This window comes from Anser cygnoides, chromosome 6 (genome assembly GCF_040182565.1).
Source record: "Anser cygnoides isolate HZ-2024a breed goose chromosome 6, Taihu_goose_T2T_genome, whole genome shotgun sequence".
NCBI classification, from domain to species: domain Eukaryota; kingdom Metazoa; phylum Chordata; class Aves; order Anseriformes; family Anatidae; genus Anser; species Anser cygnoides.
Genome location: NC_089878.1, coordinates 29,374,432 through 29,398,441, shown reverse-complemented (window position 1 = coordinate 29,398,441; position 24,010 = coordinate 29,374,432). Strand labels below are relative to the sequence as shown.

Here is a 24,010-nt window from a genome sequence, read left to right as displayed (position 1 = left end):
TCTGGAACTATAACACTGCATTGTGTTTTCGGATTGTGTCAGACAAGAATCTTGAATCTTCACATTCAGATTTCAGAGAAACTCTAATCTTAGGTCTTTGTTGGGATTTGTGAGCCAAATTCCTCAGTGTGATACTGTGGTTATCAAAACACTTCCTGAGTGGAAGCATAGGTATGAAATATGCACATCACCTCCTGGTTATTAGTTGTGCACTCACCTTGTCTCCATCAGTTTGGTCTGTTTTACCCCTCAGCAGAAGACATGTAAATGCTCTCTCATTTACTAAACAGGTATGGAAATGATTACAGGCTCACACGGATTAGCTATTGTGACCACTGAGGACTGATTTTACCTAAGATTTGTGCCTTGTTATAGACTATCTTTGGCATAAAAATCTCTACCATTATGGAAGGACAGGCTTGTTTTGCAGAACATCCTGCAATCTTGGTCTCCCATGTGCATGCCCTGACCCTTTCCAAAATTGTGATGTGATGGCTTACACACAGCCCTCCACTTTTGGAAGGAAGCTCTTGTGCACTCCAAAATATCCCGATTTAGGCAAGTGCCAGACAGACAACAGAGTTTACAAATGGCTCACCTTCCCTGGAGCAGTGGCTCAGGCATAGATGATCCACATTGCATGAAAATGCTTCAATGTCTAAAAGTGCTTGAGATGCCAGTGTGGCTTTCTTGTTCAGTAGGATACAAATAAGATGCTCTCTTTTTCATCCAGCTTATTAAATACAGACAGTGAAAGTGTGAGATTCATTTCCCTAGGAAGCAAGACTAAGAAGAGCCTCCTGTGAAATGCTGAAGATCAAAAGTGCTAAGTTTTACCAGTTCCTGTTGTTAATGAGGAAAACATTCATTACAAGTGTTTTCAAGAATAGCAGAATAGCAGTATGTTTGCTCCCACAAACGGGTATCACTGACAAGCACTATTTGGAGATATTTGGTAAATGCTTAAAACTTTTTCTTTTTTTTTTTTTTAATGCTGTAATAAAACTAATGCAGAAGCTGATGAGTCAGCAAGGTTATGGTACTTTTTTTGCTAATTATGTGCTAAGGTTTATGAAATTAATAACTGTTTTTAATAATAGTGGGGAGGAGAAAGCTTACATTTAGAGAATGCATTAAAGTTTGCACAGGTAATTGGATTGTATGGGAATTCGAGATAAGAATAACTTAATTAAAATGAAATTTTAAAACAAATGACCCAGGTTGTTTTTTAATCCCTTAACTTCAACTTGAAAAAATAGTTTACATCTCAGTGTAATCAGTACATAGAAGAAACTGGGTTTTATGACTACTAGCTGAGGAGAAGAACGAGGGTATATAAGGGTATATAAGTAAGGAAAAGGGGATTAGAGCCGTTTCAGAGTTCATCTGTTAAAGTTACACTCATAAAAGTCCAGACCAATGTGACAGGCAAACAAGCAAATTCTAAAACTAAAAAAAAAATCTGCTTCTCTCCAACAGGACAAAAATAGCCTTCTACAATTGTTCTGTCCCTTTAGTCTTAGTGAATAATTGAAGAATGCTTTCCCGGTAGTTAGTAATGAAAGAGGTTTGCTCTGAACCCTTCTCCATTATCCAGCACCAGCACTTTCCTCTGTTGCTGAGGTTGCAAGAGAAAGCAAGAGGTGACAGGTGCTTGTATATCTCTCCATGAACAAGTGAAGGAAGTCCTGCTGCCATCTGCCTGGTGTAAACCTGCAGTAACTCCACTGGATAGCTGAGAAGGCTTTGGACTTGCTCAAGAATAACTGAAAGCAAAACGTGCAATTCCTTTTTTCATCTGGCCTGTTCAAAGGAACATGTGACTAATGAGACTGACGGGTCTAGAAATACATGACAAAGTATCAGTCCATATGGCTTGCTTTTTTTTTTTTTTTAATAACCAATTCTTCCCCCCTAGCCCCTCTGTTATTCACCTTTGCTACCAACAATAAACTAAAGATTGTTTTCCTGCTATTATGCCCTGGTTCTTCTCCCCACACAGTGACCAAACTTCTTCAATTTATATGAACAAAAGCTTAGACATTTATTCCATTTTTTTCTGTGCTGAATAGATACTCCTATTTGCATAAAATAGTTTACTATGGCAACTACTGGCAGCTTAGATTACCAGCACTCAGGATGAGGGATCTGTACAAAGCTCTGTCTCCACTCCCAGCACAATTTGGCCTCCCTTCTTTTTTATGGCAAACATCCTTTGATTACAGTCCCAGATTAGGATCTTTTGCCTCTTCTTTCAACTGAAGGATTGGGGCCTTTTTATTTTTTTTCCTTTTCCTGAGATAGGCTTGAACTACCCCACTGCAGGAAAGTCAGAAAAAAAAAGCTACATAATCAGCAGCTTTAATTTTCTTCTAATTTCTTTCATGGTGGTAACAACACATATAAACCCCGTACCAAAACAGAAGTTCACGTTTTCTGATGATCTCTCTTCAACATCTGATCTGACAGAGGAAATAAGCTTATTTCCTTAAAAAAAGCATTTAGGGAAAAAAAAAAAAAAAAAAAGAAAGGAAGGAAGAAGGGTGTTTTTGTTTAGTTAGGCCTTGACTTTTTCTTTCTTCTCCTTTTTGTGGCATTTGTCCCTGTAAGTAAGGAAGAGTGGGTAGAGGAGTCATGTAAGGCATTAAAAATTCAAGCCCAGGAATGATGAGGACTATTTAGGTCTCATTTATCTACGGACTTCTGGCAGATTTTGTTGTAAGGGGAAAGTAAAGAAAAGTCTTGTAGCTTATTTCTCTTCTCAGAAGAGGAAATTAAAGGATCCTTGGTATGGTATTGCCTCATTTTCTGTTTCTAGAGCTTTATGGATGCTAGGAATCCTAGAAGGAGTGAGACATTAAGTAACCTGGATGAAGAGCTTAGGCACAGAACAAATAAGCTACTAGAAACCCCAAACTGAGAGTTGCCATTGAATTGAGCCTGTGATACTTTGATGATGAGGGAATACAGTACAGAGTAAGGCATGCTTTGCTGTGGTGCAGACCTTAACCTGCTGTCTCTGGGAAAGCTAATGTTAAAGGGATTGCTGTACTTGTGCACACTGTAAGATTGCAAAAGAAGAGCTATAAAAACTTGCCTTAATTAAAAAAAAAAAACAGTTCTGAGAAAAGAAAAAATTGGCCCGTAATTGTGAGATTGCTCCTTTGTTATTCTCTTCATTTCAAATTTGCTCTGAAATCAGACTCTTTGCTTTCTAATGCACAACACAATCAACTGACAACACTATCATTCCCTTATGTATTTTTTTGCCTTTACTTACATTTTTAAAATTCTCATGTTGATTTCTAAAAAAATTGTAATAAAAGCAAATGAATAGAAAATTAACTCATGTTTCAGAATGAAAAAGTCATGGCTTTGTTTAAAGTGCCTTGTAATAAGCTCCATAACAGATATTGAAATCACACTGAATTACCTGATCTTCTGAAGAGATTAATTGGTTGCAAACCCATGTAGTTGACAATATTTCTGGAATGATCCCTGCCATTTTATGATGAGGTGTCATGGAGAAGAAAGGTCAAGTGAATGCAGGAGGACAGGAACATCCTCTTAGAAACGTGATGATGGAAGAGCAAGGATCTTTGAGCCAGCAGTAGGGAACCACTAAGGTATGCAAGAGCAGGACGGGAGATGTTGGAGGTTTCCAGCAGGTTCTCCTTAAAATTCCATAGGACTTTATGGACCAGACTTTTGCCACTCCTCAACCTTAAAGCTCAAGTCTTCCCACTAAACTATCTTCCCCAGTGACTACTTTTACATCCTTCGTACTTGTGCTATTGCTTCAGAATGTGCTAAAGTCTAGCAATTTAGTTTCTTTTTTTTTTTTCTTAAATGAATAATCTGACCCAAAAATCTTTCCAGGTAAAAAGACTAAAAAGACTCCTTTTATCACCGGACTTTCATTTATGTCACATGCAAACTCTAAATAATCATTCAGTATTTCCAGTATTCTCCTGTGAGTGTTTGTGTGTTGAGACATAACAGTTTATTCCTTTAGATTCTCCTACAGTTGGTGGTACCAGTTAGATTCTGTAAAAGCTACAGGACCTACTTGGTAAAACGGTGGCAGTATTTAACAGCATAAAGGGATGAACAGGTGTTGATCAAATAGGATTCAGCCCTTTACCTAAGCTTAACCCTCCCTAAATGCATAAGAAACCCAGCTATTTAGGGACATCCTAATATCACTAAATAAAGTTACTTGTTACCACACATTACAGGCAATTAATACTTCATTAGCTATTACAGCCCTCAATGTCATTTCTGTATTGCTAACTACAAAGCAGTTGACAAGAGGAAGACAGGATATAAAGCAAGATCACAAAAGACTGCACCATCAAACAAGGCTGTACAGGTTTGTGGAAGTAGTAAGCAGGCAATAGCATGCTCAGACATGAGGTGAGCTTGGGTGCATGGTGAACAGGCAAAACTCATCTCTTCTAAGTAGAAAATGTAAAAGAAACAGACAAACCAAAGAGAAGAGGAGAATGAGACAAAAACAACAATTAAGAAAACCCAGAGGCAAAAAAAATAAATGTCAGTGGGGCAAAAATTGGTTAATGTTATGATTGTATATTTTCACAGGAGGGTTATGCCTTCAGAAAGGCAAGGAAAGAACCACTGTTTTTCATTTTCTTAACAAACTTGCTCAGTGTTGCAGCAAGACAGGAAGGTTCTTCCATAGAGATATGCCATCAACTTGATTTTAAGTTTCTGTTTCAAAAATTAAAAAGCAGTCAAAGAGCAAATGTCAGAAAATAAATGGAGAGGAAAAAAAGCTTATATGAAGGGAAAACACACCTGGCATTTTCTGCAGACTCTTATTTAGACTATTTGAGTCTTCAGTGGGAGGGTGTGTGTGGGGGGGAGATTGTTTGTTTATTTACATTATTTTAGGAGTTGCAGTTTCATCTTGCCCATCCTCTTTCCCAGCTTAGTTTGACATCTTGGAAAAACTCATGTATTTCTGTTAACTGTGTACAAAAGAGGGGTATGCTGTGCATTATCAAACACTCTAACTGTACTGCATATATTTCAGAAGTACTTTTTTATTTCTTGATCATCAATACGAAAGGAGAAAAAGGTAATGCTATATGATAGAGACATTTAAGCATGTGCTAAATTCTGGCAGACATTATTAATAAATGATCATGGTTTTAAGTATAGTTTTTCTGGCTCTAGTACTTTGTGTAAAAATTCTGTTTGCTGAGTTAAGCTCGATTATATGAATTTCTTGTCATGTGTTATCTTGTTCCAGTACTGCAAACATTTTTTTTCATGGCTTTAAACCTTGGTCAAGTAGATTTCAACAGATCTGGCAAAAGTTAAGCATGAAGGGAGTTGTTCTCACTATTGAAATGAATTTCTGATTCCTGCATGGCACTGTACAAAGGAAAACCTTCTGAACCTGTTTGATCAGGACCTAATTCAGCGCTACAATAGTAATAGAGGGGGGTAAGGGTGAAAAATCAATTTTTGGAAAGGGTCTTTTTGTTGAAGCTTTGTTTCATTTATACGTTGAAAGCCTTGTAGAAAAACTGATCCCTAGTCAGTTCTGCTTTTCAATTTATCCAAACAATGAAAGATTTTGTATAAAACAAAATAAATATCAACAAATCCAAGATTTTTTTTTTTAAGGGTGCTTGCTAATAAAAGTTTATGGGATTTTTTATGAAATGAAAAATTATTTCAAAATTATTCTTGATCTTGTAGAGATTAGACACCAGAGCTTGGTGCTCATAGTGGATGAAAGGGGAAAAATAAGTTAAAAAAAAAACAGGGAAAATTATTGTCTGTTTTAAAGAGGCTTTTACCTGCTTACTGTATCACCCTATTGACTACACAGGGCTTTTGAAACATTTACGAGTAAGGCTGTCATCTGCTATATCACATATACATAATAATGGTCATCCTGCCTGTGCACAAGTCAGTGAAAAAAAACAACTCATTTTGACTCTAATTAGAGAATGAATCTCTCTCTTCGGACAAAGCAGACATGTTAATACACGTGAGAAACACTCAATGTGCAGAGATGAGAATCTCATTTAATTCTACCACCAAAAATGACTGGACTCCAGCTATCATACTCATCTAGTAAATGGGGCAAGGAAAGCTGCTCTCATGCTATCTCTTTATAGGACAGGCTCATAAAAGGAGATGACAAATATTATTTACTTGATAGGCACTCCAGCATGAATTTAAATATTCTGCAGAGCTCAATATGTGCATATATGCATTGTTATACAGTATTGATTACAGAAAAGGACAATATCACAATGGACAGTAATGAAAACTAGGATTTGTAGTACTTTTTTTTGGTGAGATATTTATAATCTCTCATACAAAGGAAAAACTACTCAGTGAAGTGTAATGCTGTGATCCTCAGATAATTTTACAAAGATTAGGCTTAGTCATATGTTATATTGTGGAATTTTATTTATTTATTTATTTTGGCTGCTCCCATCAAAATGAAAAAATTTGGTCAAGAGACATTTTCTGAAACAAGTAATTGTAGGGGACAACTATTTGTTAGGCTGCAAGCAGTCATGGCTAATAATCATTATTTTCTTTTTAATGTGTTTATTGTTGCCTAAAACTCAAACTATGCATTTTAATAACAGTATCTAACAATATCTAGCAACGTGTAATAGCTGGTACACAAAGATTCCTTATTTTCAGAAAGGCATAATATTACTCTGAGCTGGAAAAACCAGCTGTGACATGCCACTACTTTATAAGCTTTCAGGACTTCAGTGATGTAAATGAGCACTTAGAACCAAGAGCAGTTACGTAATGAACCTCTCATGAAGGCTTTCTAGATATTAAAGTTGAAATATTCAAAGTGAAATGAAATTATAGAAGTCTTAACCCAAGGGTCAGGCTAATAATGAATAACCACAAGATATGTGAAAAAGGCATCATTCAGACTTCTGGGGAAAAAAAAATTATATACTTTTCTGGTTTGATCTAGTTTACCATATTATTGCTACTTCCACAAAACTGAGGCACACAAGCTATCTTAAGGAGCTGCTAACATTAAGTTAATTTGACAAACATAAATTTTTAAGCAAAAACAACAATGAAGTGCATTGAGAAAAAAGAAGATTATGAAAAGTACCATCTGTCATAACTCTGGGGATGAAAATTATTTACCTGGAGAAGATATACAGCTCCTTATCAACTAGACAGTATTGCACAATACTTCAGCATGATCATTTTTGTCACGTTATATCACTTACTATGATTGTCCTAAGGGAGTATAAGAAAGGTCTCTAAAGGGGGAGGTAGAAAGCAAGGTTCCCATCTTCTGCTTAGTCTTCATTTTTATAGAGGAAATCTCATGTCAATGATTTCTTCATGTTTTGGGTATTAAGAGAGGCTGTCTTCCACTTGCCATGGGAAAATAAAAAAGTACAGTGGGAATCCTTACCACTTTTACTGAGGCCTTCACACCCAACAGGCAATTGTGAATGGATACCTAATAAGATTTGAAAATTAAAGGAATTTTGATATAAATTTCTCTGTCTTGGACTTCGCTGGCTATATGAACTATCTTGATGTAAGCACACAAATTTTAAATCTGGTCTTTTTATTGAAACCACTGTTCCCATTGAAATCCATTCCCTTGGCGCTAATGTGATATAAATAAGTGACTCCTTTATGCCAATGACTACTCATCTGGTAGGCTGTACAACATTTGGCTCCATGCCACAAGATTGATTGCTTTCCTGAATGTTGGAGTGCCTCAAAATTAAAGTGGAGTTACACTATTAATTGATTCGGGGTGGCTTTTTTTTTTGGAGTAATTATATTCAAGAAGGGTCTGTCAATACAATTTGCTCTCAGTTGTCACTGTACTATCAAATGTAATGGGGTCGGGCTCACACAGGATAGTAACTTGCATGACTACAGTAATATTTGCCAAATAAAGAACTCCATACAGAAGATATAAAGAGAAGGTGAAGCTATATTTTACCCATTTTACTTCAGGGGTAGTAATAATAAATAGTTTTGCTGTTTATTTGGAAGCTCTGTAATGTTCATTTATGTATCATGGTAATGTTAGCATGTTGGTAACATAGTTGTATACTCATACTTTGGCCTAAATCATTAAATTGCAGCATTGAAATAAAAATTTCTTTGCAATCAGGCATTGCCTGGCTAATCCCCCAAATAGCTTTTTAAAATGAATTAAATTGCGCAGATGAGGGAACAGGAATCCAGAAGGGTTTGTCAGGTGTCCATCAGCATGAAAGCCAAGTTTAGAACTTGAGTATGCACAGATTAGGGACATGCTCAATTTAATCAATCAACTGATCTGCACAGGAAAAAAATCCAGCAAGCTCAAAACTTCCTAGAATAAGTTCTGTACAGAACTGAGTTCACCTTTCAGAGAGCATCTTACAAAACGGTAACATGCAAACATCTATCTTCCACTGTCTGCTGTCATTATCCTAAAGGATTGTTTTAGAAATCTTTCATTTATGTCACACTAGCATATAGAGGAGAACTCTACATTGTAGTCTGTACCTTTTTTCATTTTATTTGGTTGCAATCATAGATGGATATATATTCCACAGGATATGTTTCTCCTTCAAAACAGTTAATGTTGTACCTCTGACACTTCCTCCTGTTCAACTCATTGAATTCAAACTATTTTGTAAACTTTTTCCCATTTCCCTCAGTTACTCAAATCTTCTTCCCATGTCCACTGACTTCCTTTTTAAGGTGACAACTTTTCAGAAAGTGCTTCCAGCTTCCCTTATATGCTCTCTAATCAACAACAAGATAAAAGCCCACTTTGTGATTAAACCTAAAATTCATAGGAACTAAGTGCATGCTATTCTTCAAACTCAAGATAGCTTGGTCACTGTAAGCTAAGACAAACTTTAATATTTAGAAATTTCCAGAAAACCAATCTGACAGTCCTCAGACAAATGTAGACACACTTTCACTGCTGTATGGATGAATAACATACTTATGTCTCACTTTTTTTCCAAAGTCTACCTTACATGGACAATATACTATTTTAAATTTGTTTCCTATTTGGAGTTAAAAATAATGCAAAGACATGAGGCTAGCTCACACCTCATAAGCAGAGATTCACCTCCAGTAATCCTATTAAAATTAAAAAGATGGTCTGTATAAGCATTGGAAAAGCTAGTCATGGCCACATGTATATAATGCAGATCTGATGCATAGATGTATTACAAAACATTCACCACCCTTGACTAGGTTAGTGTGTTTCCCACCACCAAAATTGAGTCCATTTTTCTATTCTGCAGCAGAAGTGCAAGTTGTCCAAGGATTTAAATCATTACTTTTGTTACTAGCTTACAGAATAGGATTCACACATCTCTTAATTTGCTGAGGCAGGTGTTTCTGTTCACCTTCTCTAATCACCCCTCTGTAGTTTGCAATTCTCAGGTTCTGTAGGGGCACCAAGTTAACCAGTCCAGTTCATATTTCAGACTAAATGTAATCAATAAATCACCTATATTAGTCTCATGTCCACACACAGGGGTTTCATTATTAAGGATATTTTGAAAGGTTCACTGAATATTACACATTGAAATAAGTGTCTGTTGCCTGGGAGCAATTTCCAAGCTGTCTTCTGGGAACTAGGACACACTTAAAAGGATTTAGTGGTGGAAATCTTTCATTTAGAAAATCCATTTCTGCAATTCACATGTTAAAGAAATAGAAAATGTTTCTATGCCAACTTGAGCTGCAGTAAATGCATGTGAATAGCTCTCCACCCCTGAAACAGAGCTAATTTCTGCAGAAGTTCATCCCAGAGATATATTTCTGAGCAAGTGCTTTGCTTCACTGTTCACTTCTTGAATTGTGTGCACTCCATCATATCTATCATTTTGCCCTTACATAGTCAAGGAATTTGGTCTTTTCAGTTGAATGAGCTGGGAAAGGAGAGCGCATCACTTCTCATTTTAAAACATTCCATAGCACTTGGCTCCTGTGTACATACGAAAACAGTAAATGTGTAATGAAGTAGCTGGGAAAACAAAGCACAAATTACCAGATACATCACCCTCCATGTTTACAGTAGCAAAAGCAGTAACACTTTGGAAGCATTTCTCTCCCCACTCCCTCCTGATTGTGGCTGTTGTTGCTTTTGCCCATTTGCAAAAGTCAGTCTTTCCATCTGATAAGCCACCATTTCCTAGAAATGAAGATGATCCAGATAAGGTCAGCTCTGACTATGAGGAGCAAGTGCCTCTAGACACAAAACTCAGCTGGGAGTATTCTTCCTCTTGCTGTCCTTAGACAAGAATCTAGGAACAGGGGAGGAAGAGCAGATCTGCTGAGCTTTATTTTGAAAGATACCTCCCATCTCATTCTTGATTTCCAAGAGTAGAATTGTTACTGAGGAAGGTCAGGAGTGTTAAGAAAAAAGTGAATTCCCATTTTGAAATCACCAAATGTAAAATCCAAATCCCTGATTCATCCTGCTGTTATCTGATTTTCAGAACCAACCCTACCCCTATTTCTATGGAAGAAGGAAGTCAAAAGTGATGAAAGAAGAATTAATAAAAATCCCAGGACAATTTCTAGCTGTAGACAACTCAAACTATTCAAGTATGCACTCTGTCAAGACACCTATTGTGTGATTTCAGGCCAATCCTTCCCCAAGACTTCTCTATCTCTAAAGGGGGAATTATTTTACAATACTTCCCTGCCCCACATACAGACAGTGAGCGAAATCTCCCAGATGTCTCTCTGATGTATGTTACATACACTATGTTTTCAGACACAAGGCAGGGACACAGCATTTCACATCTAAGACATTTCCATATGGAGTTAGCATTTGAGCAGATTTCTGATAGCTAGAACTGAGAGCTTATTGTGGTGAGTTTTCTTGGCCGTCATACACATGATGATCAACCAAAACGAAACCATTTCCTTAACATCTGAGCGAAGATACTGAACGAAGTTTTGGCTATGAGACCCGATCAGAGCAACATGTGTGTTTTGTTTTCTTGTTTGTTTTTTGATTTGCTACATTTAACCTAGAAGCAATTCCATAAAGCAAAATCCCAACATATCTTTGTGGATTACTGGAATTTGATACAAGTCAGGCTGCTAGATGGAGACCAAAGAAAGCTCCAGACTCAGAGTAAGGCTGCAAATTGTGAGGGAAATCTCATTGCAAATGAGTCTTGAGAGAGTAAAGATAAAGCTCAATAGCTTTTTGGTCATCTGGGATTTCTCTCGACTCAGAGAAATTTCCAGTGGATGTATTAGCAGCACAAAATCTCTGGAACTCCTTCAAGGAAAGAGGTCAACTTCTCAAGTTGACTACAGAAACCAACAGGAGACTGACAGGGTAAGTCATGTTTGCAGGGCCACGGGGTGTTAATATTTCACAAGGAAAGGACTGTATTTTCCTCAATATTTCTACAGCAGTACACCAGGAAGCCTTAGCTAGTAGGAAACACTTCTGAATTTTTCAGTAGGGGATGAAGAACTTATCTTCAAACATTACAATATCAACCAGGATCTGAGTGCCAACTGGGAACCCTTTTACTGCATACTTGTTGTACAGCCAGGAGTAAACAGACAAAAAAAAGTCATAAGCTAGAAAAAGGTACTAGTCTAAAGTCACTGAATAAAACGGTAGCACAGGCAGGACTAGACTGCCTGTCTCATGCATTTTGGCCCACTGGGCCAATTACTTCTCAGAGCAGAACAGTGCTAAATCAGCCCCAAATGAATAACAAATGCAAACACCTTCTGCACTGGGCATCACAATCCAAATAATATGCCATAACCTTTGAATCCATATCCCATCATTCCAAAATAAAAGGTGGGGTACACATCACAGAGGAAAAGAATACAGCCTAGAATTTGTCATTTTGTATTTGCTTTGTTTTGTTTTTACTATAACATTCTGCACATCAGTTTGTTTGATTGGGTCACTTTGCTTGATGAATTTTGTCTTCCTTCCAAACAGATGGTGTGAGCCTAGGAATGGTTTTAATAAAATTCTTTGTGTGCTGGTTATATGGCACTTATTTGGCAAATGTCACTCCACAGACACACTTTAGGTTTAAGATGATACTGTAATGGCTTAAATCTCCCACCAGCTGCCACAAAATTAGAGCTGCATTAATATCAACAGAGAAATTAAGAGCTCTGGTAATTCAGCTGGGAACTTGAAGGGAAATTTTACAGACATTTGGAAGATTTGCAGTGGCAAGGGACTGTGAAAGTCTGCCCCAGCATTAGCAAACAGCAATATTATGGGTTTAAGGGTTGAAATTTGTTGTCCTTCACTCTCTGAGCTGGCCAGTCAATGCAGGTGGTCTGTGTTTGAATTGTAACAACCTGGAAGGAATCCTGGCAATGTATTTATATCCTAGGTGAATATTATCCAATGAACTATTGGCAAAAAGTTTTTGAAAATTAAGTGAAGATTTCCTCTCTAGAGTGGAACTCTCCTAACACCTTTAGATAAAGTTGCTATATCACATGGAGATGCAAGATTGAAGACACAGGCAAACTTCACAGGCTAGGTCTGCTCAGCTTCCCCAGCCCCCATTCCAATGAACAGATTGGCCTTTCAAACCAATCACATATCTTGTCAGTCTGTGTAAATCTTTTCGTTGCATATCTTGAATCACAAGAAGAGAAAGTACAGGCCAGAAAAGAAAATACAGGAGATCACAGCATAACCAGGGAATGTAGCAAGGGCTGTGCAGAACACCAAGAGATTTGGACAGCCTAGAATTCCAGTAGGAGAGGGACTCCTTGGGCAGGCCAGAGATTAGTGATGATTCAATGTAAAACTGAAAGCAAACACAAAAGACTGCAAGTTCAGGCACTGCTCTGGATGTTACACTAGAGGACTGACTGCAGACAACCTATTGCTTTAATGAGACATATTAATCTTACCCCTTTACCTCTCTTGATCTCTAAAATGTCCCAGATATCAGTGCATTTAGCAGGGTTTTGTACTGGAAGTAAATGATACAGACGATATGCTACAACAGTCAAATGCAATAGCAACTAACTTCCCCCATGGATAAGGCAGAGCTATTCAGTTATTTTTACTATTATGGCCAATGGGGAAATTAGATTTTGGTTTTGGAATATATGTGATTGGCTGTGGTCTGAGTGGGATATTGCAGTAGATGGACCACTACTGTGTTCTCTTATGGCAGCTCCTGTGTTCCAGAGTGTATGCACATTATTCGAACTGCAAATGAACATATAAAAGTTAAGAGGCTTTTTGAAAATGATGTTTTTCAGCCTGCAATATTACATTAATTACACCACAGAGGTATGAGAAACTATCATTAGTGTGATCACACTATAATGATGGATAAGGAAACCATTATAAGTAGAAGGGACTGAGTAGCCAGAATAATTAGGAGTTTTTCTACTGAAAACAGTAATGGCAAAAAGGCAAGGGAAAAAAAAAAGTGTTAAATAAAAAAGGGCAACTTTTAATATTATAAGAGAGGTCCTGAAAATAGGGCAGCTAATGGGGATATTCACTCAAAGCTCGTTATTATAAATCTGCATTACCATTAGTTTTTCAAATCACTGCTGGAAATAAAATCATAGTTTACAGACTGTAGAGAACCTAGTTTTTAACTGTCAATCTGTAGAAAAATGGGTCTATGTCAAACCAGATTCAACAGCCAGCAAGTGTGCTTGGCTAAATGTCTCCTGATATTCAGAGCTGAACTAATGGCTATCATTCTGACTGTAACAGGCCATTCTGTGGTTCTGTTTTATTAGATCTTCTTCTGGGACCTGACATTTTGGGATGTATATGGTGGGGAGTTGTATGTGTTATTAACTTTTTGGAAGAAAAAAGGCTGTAATAAACAGCTGATAGCCTGCAAACATGTAAGAAGCCCCAAGGCCAAAGGTCAGGTTAGTCCAGCCGGTCACAATAAGAGGAGGATTTTCTGAGCCTTCTATATATTAAAAATATTTTAACAATTCAATTGGGTTATGACCCACTATTCACTCTGAAATGCTATTCCCAGGAGCTAGCTTATGATGCATTATCAGAAAAGTAGTTATTAGAGCTTTTTAAATTGCAAGTTAAAAAAGCTTTTTTTTTAAAATATTATTATTATTCGAGTGAACAAACAAACCTCAAACAGCTGTTTGTCTAATTTTTACATCAGTAGTGTTTTTGAGAGGAAAAAAAAAAAAAAGACCAGCCAGAGACCTGGGCCAGACATATCTATCCAAATGCAAAATTACATGCACAGATCTGTGGTCCTGCTTGGTATATGCCATCACTGCATGTTAAATACATGATTGCTGTGACTGTACAATAGTCAATTAATTACAGTACTGAATTCCTTCAGCATATTTCCTAAGCTTAGTAACTGTACCTCTAGACCACATAACCAACCACACAGAACTGTTTGCAAATGAAATTGTGGGAGATAACTACAAGTGTGGTTTCATACAGATACCAAAAAAAGCACTACCCATAGGATGATGTTTCTTCATAATTCTTTTTTTTTTTATACAACCACCTTCCTTAGATCAGAGGTATAGTAGGTTACCACATGTGAATAAACTTCTGATTTGAACTGAACATCAGTGCATGGTACTTTTACAGGAACTGCTCTTTTGGTTTTGATCAATGTCTAAAATGCGTCAGTAAAGAAATAATGAGAAGGGCAGATTGTGGGGAAAACTATGATTATAAAGCTCTACTTCCAGGAAAACTAGAAAAATACAAGTGGTATCTAGGTCTGCCTCAACTATTTTTCTTCAAACAAATTATGAAAAGAAATACTTCTTGTATTTGGGAATATTAGAAAAAGTGTTTTGTAATAATAAAAAAAATCATAGGGATATGCATGTTCATGTACATACATGTCTATCTACATCAACAGACATACATGCAGAGACATGTATTTGCATATATACATACCATCGTGAGTGAGCAACTGCTGCCTAGGATCTTAAGGATTTATCTGTATGTGAGCAGCATTGTATAAGCCTCAACAGAGCAGGGAAGGATTTGAGTATTTGTTTTGTGACTGCATGGAGATTTCCTTGACTCTAATTGAGCAAACATTGGTTCACTGGACTTGACATTGTTCTTGTATTGGTATAAAGCTGAAATAACTCTACCAAGGGCAGAAGACCTTTGCAAACATAAGGAGAATTATGTCCTCTATAGAGTAAAAGGCATGAAGGAGCACTTCTAAGACACAAGCAAGGAAATTGATTAGGTTTGAGTGTTGTCCCGTCTTCCCTAAAGGTTATCACTATGACACCAATGTAAACTTCATCTGGACATAATTTTTAAAAGCTTTTCTTTGGGCTGTGTTTTGGTCTTATATTTTTCTAGTTGCTACATGCCAAGCACTATATGCTGTTTAAAATCTTTATTATTCTTACAACAAGACTGTCCTCTGATCTACCTTACATGAATAGATCTTCAAAGACAAAAGAACTTACCTGCAATGACAAAAGACCATCCTTACAAGGCACAGAGTTAACTCATATCATATTCTAAACAAACATCACTAGCCCTAGGTATGGAGTTGAATGATTCCCCCCCCCCTCCATTAACACCACCTGTTTATTCAGAGACCTCTGTCACAAGATGCAGTAGCAGTTTTCAGACTCAGTGCTGCACTTGACCCTCATGATAGGAGCCAAATAAACCTTCCATTGAAAAGTAGCCTCTTACATTGATAAGCATAATACTGATGCTTCCATCTGTTTCCTTGTCTTAAAAGCAGACAGTCTGGGGACAGTAGCAGAGGCTGGATGTTTTACTTTAATTGCATTGTATCATTTTACAATTTTTGTTTGAGACAGTTTTTTGGATCTATTCTATGCTTACATCTGCAAAAGACAGTCAGATGAATATAATGGTGATGATTAAACACGAATGTTGCCTAGAGTGTTACTAATGCAGCTTGTGGTCCTGTGTTTTTTTTTTTTAAACACATTCAATTTGCTGTTCAATTTTGTATTAGAACATTTTCCCTTTTCCTGGCCTTAATTTGTTTCTTTCTGCACAGAGTAGGAAAGAAAAATGATTGCTGCCTTGACTCCTACCTTACCTCTACCTAACTACATGCTCTTCCGTAACCAGATAAGAAAGAAAAATGCCCTTTTAAATTGTTATGGCATACAGTATGTTGCATTTCAAGGCACTCCACAAATCAAAGTGATCATGTTTCATCCACATTGAATTTACATCCCTGTTTTCATCGCAAGGCTAATAAGATATTTGTTAGGTCTGTCAGGCTTCAAATTATCTTTCAGAGCTTCTGGATTTGATACACTCTCGAAACAGTCATTCATGGCCAACTGTTGTGAACCTTCTAAAAGTAATAGGAAATAAAAAAGATTTTCCATTTGGCATGGAAACTTTTATAAAAAGATAAAAAGCTTTCAGTGTAATAAGTAATATCAATGCTAGACATCCAAAGAGCCTTCTTTTTGCTAATACCCCCCATTCCTTACAAAATGTATAGAAATTGGTGTTAAGTAATCTTATGTTATGTTTTGATTGATTCTTATTGTTTTGGACTTTTCTCCCAGATTATGCACATTCACTCTCCTCATCTGTATTAAGACTCTCCTGCAGTTTTCCAGCTGAATATCCTGACTTTTCTCCTTTCAAGCTCCATTGATCTACCACTACCTGAGCAAAAGATGAGATCATATAGATAATCTTATACCAAATTAGTGCTAAGATTTTAGTCTCAGACTCTCAAAAACACTTTGGAGCTTCCCAGATGCAGAGTGGGAATTAAACATAAAGCAAAACCATTATAGTCTCCAAAAGTCTGGCTGATCTAAAACCGGGAGGTAACAGTGTGTCCAGTTCTGCATCCATCCAAACCAACTACCAGCAACATCTGGTGACACTGCTGTGCTGCCAGCATTCCCAAGAGTTTGAAGGGATCTGTACTTCATAAATAATTTAAATAGCATGCACTGCTCCCTGTGTTGAATGGTCTTTTAAGTTCTTAATTTTCCCTTCTGGTCTTTGACATCTGTCCCTTAAGGGCGTAATTTAAAAGTTTCAAGAAGTATCATCTAGACAGCAGTCATAAGTTTTAAACACAGGTATGCAAAATAATTATATTTAGGTTATTAAAAATTGCTAAACATGACTAACAAATACTAATCATTACTACAAGCTGTTTGTAGGAGGCACGTGAGTTTTCTACTGCTATTAATAAATACGATCACCAAAATGATATAACATTAAGTGCCTTCTTCCTCTTCACACGCAGATCTCATAAGAACATCAGCCTGATATTTTTGATTAGCAAGGCCAAACGTGCTACTAGGATTTTCTTCATGAATACAAAGCTGTGTATGTTGGGAACGTAATATACCTCAGAAAGTCACTCAAGAGCTTTCAACAATATTGAAGACATCTAGCTATAAGTAAAAGCCCTGAGCAAGACTGTTGAGGAACTAGCTGCTGGTTAGTTAATAAGATTAAATAAAACCAATAAGATATGCGTTACCTTGATACATAGTAGCAGTGCGTCATTGAATTGTTTATTACAATAATTTCAGGGCTACTGCAGGCTCCCAGAGAATGCCAACATACGTGAATTAGCATTAGTTTGATACTATACAAACAGCAAGTTGGTTATCTTTCAAAACATAGAAAATGAAACCACTTTATAGTCTAGGTTCATACCTCTTTCCTCATTTAGCCCTTTTAGTTAATGAGATAGTTATATTCTAGCAAAGCAGCTTCAAAAAACTTACCTCTTACAGCTTTTGGTTTTTGTTTATTTTACCAGTTTTTGTTTTCTTTTGTCAGGACTACACATAGGCTAGCAGCTGAGGTGGATCCCTTATGTAGCAGCTCTGAGCCCAAGGCATCAGGAACCTCTAGGAGGCCAGGCCAAGGCAAGGAATTCAGTTTATGTGTTGGGGTTATGATTAGACCCAGCAAGGGGAACTAGGGTCACATACAGCTTTATGATGGCAAAGCAAGACCCTAATATACATAGGGAGTCAGGATCAACAAGGCCCATTGCCAGACACAGAGATCAGACTAACATGCCTAGGCAAAGTTTAATTTGGGCCAAACTTAAATAGCATTCCTGATCCCACAGGCATGGCTGGAAGCTCCAGGTGAGGCTGATCAGGCCATTAAGGCTTATTAATAACCTTAGGCTTATTATTAACCACACATTAGTTATTCTAAATGCTTCCTAAACTTGGTTACATTATCTTGACGTGGCTTGGGGTACTTTATTCCATGTTGGCTGACCAAAGCCCTTCAGACTTGCATCTAGTAGTTTTTTCTAATATGATAGCAATGTTTGTTACTTAGATAATCAACTTATCTGCAACAGGGAAGGTTTAGGTTGCATATTAGGAAAAGATTCTTTACCAAGAGGGTTATTGGGCACTGGAAGAGGCTCCCTAGGGCAGTGGTCACAACACTGAGCCTGCTGAAGTTCAAGAACCATTTGGACAATGCTCTCAGACACATAGTCTGATTTTTGGGTGGTCCTGTGGGGAGCCAGGAGCTGGACTTGATCCTTGTGAGTCCCTTCCAACTCAGAATATTTTGTGATTCTATGACAAACATTAAAATACAGAAATATTCCAACAGACAAACATTTCTGCTCAGCAGGCTAGCATTGCTTTGTTTTTCTAATTGCAGATACCAAAATCATCATAAGTTGTAGGTTAAATATCATAGGTAAAATATCTAGGTAAAACTACAACAACACACTTGTTAAGACTAAGAGTTTAGATAAGCCTTTACTCTTGCTATACTCTTAATCTATCAATCTTTTGCCATGCACTGTCAGCAAAGTCTATTGAAGTTAATGAAGCAACTTCCACAGACATAGAAGAGTTCTGAATCATAGCGTGAATGATTTACTACTGAATTATTACAGGCCTGAGTGTGGCTTATTCTTTGGAAGGTAATTTGGAGGAGCAAATAATACTTCTGATTAAGTTAACTATACTCTGGACCAACACCAGAAAAAATAACTGCCAGTGCAAGAATCACTCAAGAATCCCAAGGCTTCCTCAAGTCTCTTGAACCATGATTTAAAATTAGATGTCTATGTATATAACCACTTTTAGTCATGATTCATCATCTGCTCCAAAACAGATATCTTAGAAGCCAATTTGCATAGTGAGAGGCACTAGGGACGTGTACTCCTCAACTTCAGGACCTCAACTGCCAGAACTTTATTGGGCCATACACACAAGAAAGTCAACAAACACTCAAAGTATAAGCTATATATAAGTTATATGTTTTACACCTATTTTTACTCTTCTTAGTCATCACAAACACCTTTGCAGAGAGACCTTGTTTTCAAGCACAAATGCGAACATTTATAATAAAATGTATGGGAAACAGGAAACATACAGAAAAGAGTACTCTCTGTCAGATAGCTCTGAAAGCACTAGTGTAATTCTCTGTGTCAGAAAAGAATTCAGCAGAAAGCACGTCCAGCAAATAACCTCTTATCTTCAACAACAGACTCAGGGCATGATAAATACCAGGGGAATCAAGTCAGTCAACCCATACACTTTCCTATAACTGGGCTGCACTATTTCCTTGCATAATACATTACACACTCACAGCCTCTGGCCACAGTGTTATATTGCCACTCCTATCTCATGACACAAGAGCTGGAGGAAGAAAACAGCCAGAAAAGCTGCCTGGGTAGCAAATACACAGATTTGCACACTCACAATTCCATTTTCCATGAACTGTGGAGAGTAAGGGTATAGAACTAGGAAATTGCCTAAAGAATTCCTGAATAACATCTCCAAACACACCAAGAATTTCCCATTCCACACCATTATGCTGTGATTAATTTGTCTCCAGTGTGCATTTCTCTCCTCATCATTTAGGTAACTTTCATACTTTCTCCTCTCCATCTTGTTCCTCGGGGTTTTGGCTCTTTTACCATTTCAAAGAAGATCACATTCACTCTTGTCTTAGTGTTGTAACATATTTGCCATGTCTCATAAGTGCAGAGAATGGGAAAATTACAACTTTGATACAGTAGATGTGATACTTTCCAAATTACATGTGAAATGTATCATACTTTATGTTATACCTAGTTCATACCTTTAGTTTTTAATGAATATAAACTAAATTACATCATATTTTATCACATAAACCTATTGCAATCCATCAGGATTAGTACTAATAACAATTATAAAAGACTTTTATACAAAAGGTGAAAAGTTTTATGAGGTGGTATCACATTTTCCCAGCCTACTAAAAAAGATTTTTTTGAGATTATTTTACTGACTTACCCTAGCAGAAAGAGGAGTCACTGTGACTTCTTCTCCTAGGTACTGTATATTCACCTATTAAGAAATAAAAACAAATGTGAGATAGGGAAGGGAAGTACTTACATGTCTGTTTTATGAGTGTCAGATTAGATAGAGGATAAAATCTCATTTAAGGTATAGACAAAATTCCTCTACAATTTTGCAGGAAGACAATTTCACCTGTGGGTGTATAAAAGTGTCAGAAGTGAAAGACAGAAGGCAGAGCTAAATTCATAGCCCTTAAATTTTGAAGTAATGTAATTAATCATGATTTTATGTACATACTGTTTTTATATATGCAATAGTTACTGCTTGATTATGAACTAAATAGAGCCTATATATTCCTGTAGGACATTGAAGTCTCCCTAAATATTATTGTTTATCCTGATCTGATTGGTGCTAGGTTCAAAAGAGAAGCTAAAATGTTAATACCCTAAATATTAATGTCAAAACATGAGAGAAGCCATCTCTTAAGTTCTTTCAGAGAGAATGTATTCTTTGTTATTAAACACATATCTGATGCTGTTGTTCAGTGTGCTGAACAACTGAACAATGAATGTTAATGATTTGTGAAGTTGTATGACAATTTGAAGCTTAAAGACAAAATTTCATAAAAAAACTTGGAAAAGCAATAACATGAATGTACAAGTGACAGAAGATTCATTGGAATCATGCTAGTAGGTGAAGATTTCAAAGCTCCCTTTTTCTTTTATTAGTTCTGTTTGATGTTATGAGACCACAGAGTGATTAATTTTCTGGATAATATTTCAAGTATTTTATATTTATGTATCTCTACCCATATGCAGCCACATCTGTGAAAAAGAAATAGCAGGTGTTTCATTTTTATGGTTTCCTTCTGTTTATTTTTGACAAGTCCATTTGTTATTATAAGAGAAAATGACTAATCTCTGAGCCCATTTGATTTGGAATAGAGTACCCTGTCTGTTTACTGTCATTAGTATTCCCATTGCAATACTCTGGCCATTACATAACTAGATACATTTAGCTAGTGAGAATAAAAATGTTCTGTGCTCCATTTGACTTGATCCATAAAAGAACAAACCTATTAGGCCAATATTGCTCCATTTTATTAGTCTTCATAGAACCAATTTTAAATCAAATGTTGTTCAAACTTGTCACTTGTTAACACCTTTATGCTTACATACAGTATAGCTAATAAAACTTTGCAGATGCAGGCAACAGACTCTTTCTGTTTCTTTGATGTTATTGTGATGTGATGAGCAGAAAAATGAGTAAATATCACTGTGATCTTGAATCAGCCACAAACATTATTATTATTATTATTAATGCTGAGTCTATTATATAGGTATGGTCAAAGTATATAGTGGAAAACAATAGCAGAAATAAAATAGCATCAGACAGATCACCTCTCTAACACCTCTGTTTTGACAGGGAAATACTAGTTGGTTTTGATTAGTACATAAATCAGAGAATTTCCAAGGAAAAATGTGATTTTTTAGGAAGATTCTACTTCAGTAAGAGACCAATGTCCCTATGGATCAATGAATCAATGACTCAGAATTGTCAATGACTCAATGACATTTATTCAATGTTAAGAAGCATAGTTTGGACAAGACGTAAATATTGCAGGAAGAGGTAAAGAGAAAATATCAACTTTATAGTTATAGATATAGTAAGTTCTCACGTGCTATTGTATTAAACTTTAGATAATTTCCTACAGATAAATGAATTAAAATGATTGCAGAGGGTCATGCTCACCTATAGAGACATCTGCCTCATCGACAAAGATTTAGATATTAAAATTCCTCCTGTAGTGTCAAAGGGATGTAAAATTATTTTCTCCCTCTGTGGCCTAGTGAATTCTACTTACCCAGAGGTGATTATTTGTAGATATGGGTGAAGTAAATTCTGTACATAATACCCATTATGAACATCTGTCTGAACATCTAGCTCAGAATAGAAAGTGATTTGCCAAACACAGAAATCTTAGGGCTAAGTTATTAAATGGGAAAGACTTGTTTTCAGACCAAAGGAAATATGGGTGTTAGAATCTCAGCAAAGACAGGTAACAGCTGGATACTTCTTTTTATTCCTTCAGTGAAAGGAGGACTTTGAAATGCCCACAGTGCTCTAAACAAATCCTGAACATATTCAACATTCAACTCTATTCAAATATTAGGCCTGTTTAAGGGTGACAGATAACAGCCCATAAAATCCAGTCTCTCCTCCATGCAGGTATGGAAGGTTTTTCTTAGAGTAACAATTGTATAACTTCTATATTATTTTGTCCAGAAAGTCACTGGTATTATTTTTGTTATCTTTAAACCCTCCTTGCTGCTGTTTGTTTTCTTAATAAAGCTGATACCACCCTCAGTGCTGTTTATTTAATCCACAGCTATTTATTATTTTCTTTCTGCAGTCTCATAGAATCACAGCATTGCTGAGGTTGGAGGGCTTCTTTGGAGATTGCCTAGTCCAAACTCCCTCTGCTCAAAGCAGGAACATCTGTAGTGCAGGTTGTTCAGGGCCGTGTTCAGTCAAGTTTGAGTATCTTCAAGGATGAAGACTACACAGTCCCTCTGGAAAACTTATTCCAGCATTTGACCACCTTCACAGTAAATGAAGGAGCAGCTCATTTGTTCATGACAGTAATCCACAAGTGATCTTACTGTATCTATTTTAACCCATGAGTCTTCTTGCTCTTCTTCCTATTTTCTCCCGATCCCACTGATAATGAAATACAAGCAAGTAGCTGTGTAAGTGCTTGGCTGCCAGCCAGGGCCAACCCACAACACTGTTGGAGATTGGTGCTATGAAGTACACAGATGGTTTCGTTCTCTGCCATTTGGAACCACTTAAAGATTTTGCATTGCTGTGGTGGTCACAGAGTTTCTCTTTGACCCTAAGCGTGTATCTGTGGAGTTCATTGGCCTTAGTTATCAGTACTGCAATCTTCTATTTGGCTCAGTGCATTTGAAATGGTATCACTAGCATCATCATATGCAGCTGTCAATACAGCACGTTTGTCATTGGTATTGACCTTAAGAAAAAATTCTTGTGCTATTTTTAAAACCAGAGGTTTTGTTCTTCTTTTTGGTATGATTTTCTGTGACATCCCTTTAGATCAATTGGGGTTAAAAATAGAAAGTGGAAATTATGTTTCAAAATAGCTCATACTCCAATTTTATTAAAGTCCTTTGCACTAAAAATAGTCTTTTTAAACTGAAATCTCTCTTAAGGTCTTTAAGGAAAAAAAAAAAAAAACGACTTCAAAGAAACAATTGTCTTTTCTTCTTATCAACCAGTGGTGAAGTAAAGCCTGTCCTTATCGTTTTGGTAAGCTATTGCCTAAGCCTTGCCAGATAATTAGTAATTTTCCAACTAATCTCCATATTTTTAAATTTCAAATAGCTTGTTAGTTTAGAAAAAAATTAAGGACTGTGTATAAACTTGCTACATGTTACCAAGAACATCTCAGTATTCATGATATCCAGGAATAACTGTTAGCAGAATATCCAGCAAATTATTGTACAGAAACTTTCCATCAGGTAGAAAATGCTATATAAGTAAGCATTTTTACAAATGGTTATACAAGTTCCATATTCAAACAGCAACAAGATATTGACCTTCGAAATGTAAATATTGTTTGTAAGTAATGAATACTGACTGTGTAACATTTCTCAATAATTGACGTCCTTAAGTTTTAAAA

General features: G+C 36.6%; 1 long non-coding RNA gene across 1 annotated transcript in view; it reads right to left on the bottom strand.

Moving 5' to 3' along the window:
• Positions 1-24,010, bottom strand: part of LOC106034214 (uncharacterized) — a 155,654-nt gene that overhangs the window by 33,822 nt on the left and 97,822 nt on the right. The window contains exon 3 of the long non-coding RNA XR_001205864.3: positions 20,302-20,355. This is a non-coding gene — a long non-coding RNA (uncharacterized lncRNA). The remainder of the gene's footprint in view (positions 1-20,301; positions 20,356-24,010) is intronic.